The sequence below is a fragment of the Ambystoma mexicanum genome, chromosome 2p (genome assembly GCF_040938575.1).
Source record: "Ambystoma mexicanum isolate Mex_15411 chromosome 2p, UKY_AmexF1_1, whole genome shotgun sequence".
Lineage (NCBI taxonomy): Eukaryota > Metazoa > Chordata > Amphibia > Caudata > Ambystomatidae > Ambystoma > Ambystoma mexicanum.
Window position 1 is genome coordinate 1,001,760,358 of NC_090923.1, and position 6,000 is coordinate 1,001,766,357.

The window sequence follows — 6,000 nt, forward strand, 5'->3', positions numbered from 1 at the left end:
AGGTACCACGTTCTCCTGGCCCAGACCGGGGCAATTAGGATCATGGTTTTCCGGAATCTTCTCAACCTCCTGATCATTTGAGGAATAACAGGAACTGGTGGAAACGCGTAAAGGAGTGGAAACTCCCAGTCTACTATGAATGCGTCCCCTAGAGCTCCTCTCGGGGGAAATTCCCTTGAACAGAACAGATCGCACTTCCTGTTGGTACTGGTGGCAAACAGATCCACCTAAGGGGTTCCCCAAAGGGCAAAGATCTCTTGAAGGACTTCCTGAGCTAGCTCCCACTCGTGGGAGACTGTGCTCTGCCTGCTCAGAGTGTCCGCTGTCAAATTCTTCTCTCCGGCTAGGTGAACTGCCGATAGAGAGATTCCTTCCTGAATTACCCAAAACCAGAGCTGCATTGCCTCTCTGCACAGTGGCAGTGACCCTACGCCTCCTCTTTTGTTGAGGTAGTGCATGGCCACCGTGTTGTCCGTCATTATCAGGACATTTCTCCCCTGTACTGATGGCAGGAAAGCTTTCAGCACTAGTCTGATCGCTCTCAGCTCTAACAGGTTGATGTGTAGTCTGGACTCCGATGGAGACCAACGACCGCTGATGGTCAAGTCATTGGCATGGGCTCTCCACCCCGTGAGTGAGGCGTCTGTGACTACTGTTATCTCCGGCCATGGTTGCCAAAACAGTTCTCCTTTCAAGATGTTCTGTGGATAGGCCCACCATTGAAGGTCGTGGGCTACCTTGTCCGGAATCCGGAGGAGATCTGCCATTCTTCCTTAGTATTGTGACCACTGGGTTCTTAGTTCCCACTGGAGAGATCTCATTCTCAGGCGAGCCTCTGGCACAAGGAAGATGCAGGATGCCATGAGGCCTAGCAATCTCAAAAAGTCAAAGGCTGGGAGATGTTGGGCATTTTGAAACTTGTTGACCATCTGCAGAATATCTTGAGCCCTCACCTCTGGTGGCGAGGCTTTTCCCAGGGAAGTGTCCAGGACCGCTCCGATGAACTGGAGTCTCTGTGATGGTATCATCTGTGACTTCTTTAAATTGAGGGAGAAGACCAGTTTGTGAAGGAAGTGGCAGACATAATCTAGCTGGATCTGAGCTTGTTCCGAAGATACAGCTCTGATCAGCCAATTGTCCAGGTAGGGGGTAGACGTGGATCCCTTCCCTCCTTAGACTTGCATCCACTACCGACATTAGCTTGGTGAAGACCCTCGGGGCGGAGGTCAGCCCAAATGGCAGAACTCGAAATTGATAATGAGAGCTACCAATTGCGAACCTCGGGTATTTCCTGTGTTTGAGATGGATTGGCACATGGAAATAAGCATCCTGGAGGTCCAGAGATACCAGCCAGTCCTGGATCTGGAGGGCCTGTAGGATCTGAGAGAGAGTTACCATCTTGAACTTGTCCTTCCTGAGGAACTTGTTCAATTCTCGTAAATCCAAGATAGGTCTCAGTTCTCCGTCCTTCTTCGGTATGAGAAAGTAGGGGGGAGTACCAGCCCTTGTTCCTCTCCGCTACAGGTACCGGTTCTATGGCACCTTTCTCTAGCAGGTCTACAATTTCCTGCAGGAGGAGCGGATCTGGAACTTTTAGAGAGCTGTGCTCCGGTGGATGACTCTGAGGGATGCGTAGAAAGGGTAGGCAGTAACCTTGGGTAACTGTCTCCAATGCCCAAGCATCTGACGTAATAGCCTGCCATTCCGTCAGATGGTGAGTTAACCTGCCCCCTACAGGTGTTTTGTGTGGAAAGACCTCAGAGTGGTTTGGGGGCGGCTGATGCAGATGCCGAGGGTAAAGAGGCACCTGCTGCTGCTGCTGCGGCCTTAGTACTTTTGACCCGTCCACCTCGGGTGGATCTCCTATGGCCTCTTTGAGCCGGCTGTCCTCTGCCTTTCCCGAATGCACAAACATTCCCTCTCCCTCCCACCCCTTCCCCAACCTCCAAAATCAGATCCTTGGCCCAGAATTACCTCCGTGTCCCTCTTCCTTGTCCCAGGGCATACATATGAGGCTCCTTCACTCTTTGATAAGTACTGGGATGAGGAAGAGTCGGACTAGGAGTAATGAAGATTACAGGTGAGGCATTACCTCCATGTACCTCTACCTCATCCCAGCACTTGTGTATGAGGCAGACTGCCTCATACACAAATAGTGGGACGAGGAAGAATAGGGCTAGGAGTAACGAATATTACTAATACATAATCAAGACATTAAACACAAGTAGTGGTGCAACACCATTGAGTTGACTGGGATTCAGCACTCCTCCCCTCCCGAAATGTTGGGCTATGTTGACTCGACCTGGCTGACCTTCAGAGCAGTTGCCGGACAGAACAGGACAAAGATGTTAAACGGCACCTGGATTTTGCTATCAACAAGAGCCTAGGAATTACTAACATAAATCATTTCACGTTAGTACCTGCATTCAAATGCCAAATTATTTAGCCAATTGAAATCGTGATGTGGGTTTAGTACATTTATGCCAGGGGATTGATTGGAAGGGTAGAGAGGGAACATTTGAGCACTCAATTCTCGCAGCAGTCCATAAGTGGGAACTTTAAACCTTAAAGGAGAGAGTTAACTGCTTGTAACATTGAAGCTGCACTAGAATAGTCCTATTAAAATGCATAAAGAAGAAATAGGATTCCCCCACACAAATAAATACAGCCCTCCCCCACCGCCCGTGAAGTTGGCGCCTCTCCCAACATTTGAAGGGTTAGCCCTGCCGAAATGTAGGTTTTGTTGCACCCCAGGACACAAGCACACACACCATTCACCATATACACACATGCACACCCAGCCACCTAAACATTTAAGTGTGCACGCTTTCACCATCCACTCACACAGGCAGCCACCTAAACATTTAAGTGTGCACGCTTTCACCATACACTCACACACGCACCCGTCATGGGGTTAAGGGGGAGCCCTATTACTTCAAATAGAAAGTGTTTCTTTTTGAAGTCACATTGACTTCATAAAGAAATGATTTCCTTTAAGGACTGAACCATAACGGAAATAATTTCTTTATGAATGCAGAGTGACTTCAAAAAGATACTGGGGGTCATTATGACCCTGGCGGTAGCCGTGCCGGTAAATACCGCCACGGGAGTCATGAATTTTCCGGTGCTCGGGAATGGGCAATTACCAGTGCATTAAAGCCCCGGCGAACCCAGTAATTGCCCATTCCTAGGTGCAGGAAAATATTACTCCCCATTCCCATTCGAGTCTCATTGTACTCAATTGAATGGGGAGGCCGGATGCACCGGCACAATTCATGAATGGTGCCGGTGCATCCGTCGAGTTGTGCGCACCGGTGCGTTCTGACCGCCAGGTCAGACCTGTTGGGCTGAAAGGCACCCGCTTGCAGAACTCTTAGTTTGCCGGTCCAGAAACAACAGAACCGGCAAGCTTACCGGTTCCATTGTTTACAGACCGGCAAACTCATAATGAGGCCCACTGTTTCTTTTTGAAGTCATAGGGCTTCCCCAACCCATGACATGGAGGCCTCCAGCCTAGGGTCTTCCATTGCATGGGGTGGAGGGATCCCTCGGACTTCAAAAAGAAAGTTCCTTTTTGTAGTCACTCTGCCTTCATAAAGACATTATTTCTGTACAGAAAGTGAAATCAGAAAGAAAAATACATTTTTCTCCAAATGGGGCTACCTCACAGGCCAGTGACCTCAATGTCGTGTGTGCAACGGATCTGCTGACGGAGTGGGGCATTCAGCACTCAGGAGTCTGCATGCATCTGTGCTACCACCGTCCCAGCGGTTCGCTCATGGGATGCCTATCCCTCAACTGGCACCCCCAGCCTCAACCACAGCAGTGGAGGAAGGGAGTTTTAATCTGCATTGTAGGAGTCCATAGGACTCCAAGGGGATTTATCAGATTTATCATGGGCCCGCTGCATATGTTTTGCTTTTTGGAGGTAAAGTTACAACGTCCCATAATATGCAGCTGAGCCCGACGATGAATTTGGTCCAACTGTACACATCGCGTAACCCTTAAATGTGGCAGTAACGCTATTACAGTCACATTTAAGGGTCTGGCAAATCACACGTTTGCCTGCATCTGGGGGTAAATGCGCCGTAAATGTGCTTATTTTCAACGCAATTACAGCGTGGTAATACCGCTGACGGTAGTTGTGCTGAAATTTACCGAATGGGCCCAATGGGGAATTACTGTTCTGCCAAACATGTGATCCAGTGCCGCTAATAACACCGGGGTGGGGGTTGCGATAACACTATTAGCCCCGGTGGTAATACCACCGGTATACCGCCCAACTCGCGATGAGACCCAGTGTGTCCTACTTGATCAGTAGTGGTTTACCTCTGTGGCAAACGCACAGTTGATAGTTTCGCTGTGTCTCTTAATTCCCTTGTATTATCTAGAGTTGCTTGAAATCAAGGGGCTTGCCATATTCAGCTGCAAGGACATTACTCCTTCATCCACATAATAGGCCTGCAAAACTGAAAATAAGAAAATAAACAGCACTAACCCGTTTTAACAAATTAGATTTCCTTTTTTGTGAAGGTGCTAACACTTTGTGAAATGTATATTTTAATTTGCCATGCCTGCACTTATGGGGCAGCAGTAGCATTTGTCAAGAAGCAAATACTTAATAATTGTAACGACTTTTGAAGACTCTAAAAAATAAAATGCAAATGTTTAAAAGTTTGCTTGTATAAGAAAATACACACACATATTGTTCATTTTTAATTGTATGTGTTAGAGAGGAGAGTACAACATATGGCGGGCGTTCACTTTTTAAAATTAAACTGCTTTTTTTCACTCAAACTGAAATGAAGAGCCAGGAATCTTCCTGCAAAGCAGCCCCCTCCCCCAGTCCTCTGTTGGTGTGCTAGGCAGCCTCTTCCACATTGCTGTGGAACTCGCATTGTAATGCATCTGGAAAGAGGGCGAGGTGTCAATGCAGCCAATTAGTGATTCTCAATGACAAAGGCCCTGCCTGAATGACTCAGCCTTGCACTTTACACAGCTACAGGATTCACCTATTGTAACCCCAAAACCACTCAAATCACAGGGAGCTTGACATTTAAACTTTCCCTCTAGTTCTCACAAATGAAAACGTAACTTGGAGCTGGTTTTATTATATGTGTACTTGTTTTGTAGCAGTATTGCCGATTATTGGCTCTGTTTGCAGGCAGAAAAAAGTTAATTCAAAGACAGTTTTTTTTTTTTACTGTCAATAGGCAAGTTCTGTGTTGTAATCTTGAACTGCACGTGTGGGACTGAGCTGCAGGACAGATACTCTGTAATGAGGGCCAGCAAGTAGTCAATAGGGCTGCAATATACAAATGAGCATTAGAAACCTTTTTTTATTTACTTGTTCATTATTTAAAGGTTTTACTTAAAATAATATTCCTGATCAGCATGCGCTGAGTGTAAGTTACACTGCCTGTGAAACAGAAAGCTAAAATGCTGGAGCAGTTACACTTGAAAACATGTCTTACAATTTTGTTCTGTGTGTACAGAACAGCAGTTTGTAAGTTGCTGCATTCTGGTCAGGTGGTGTTATTAGCATTAGTGTATCTGTCAGACACAGAAGGTCTCAAGCAGGTTGTTTTCTTAACTTTATGTGGCAGTGGCAACAAGAGTAGAAAGAAGAGCAAAGCACGTCCAAATCAAACTAAAAACAAGCATTGGCAAAGCCAACTGCTTTGGCTTTAATATATGCTTTGAACATTGGATCTGCGTGGAATGACTGAAAGAGGGGTGATGAGGGGCAAGGAAAGGAGATGTGGCAAGGGAGGAAGGGTAATGTGGAGTGACTAAAAGGGGTGGTGTGTAGCCAGGAAAAGAGGTTTGAGGATGGAAGGAAATCTGCGTAATTACCACCACCATCATCTTTTTACTGTTACTGCCACTTGGTCCCCTGTGTTTCCCATGGGATTACAAGTGGTGGTAGGGTAGTGTAATTCCCCATTTATGGAGCCCATAGTACCCCAGGGGGATTTTTGGCAGATTTAAAATGAATGT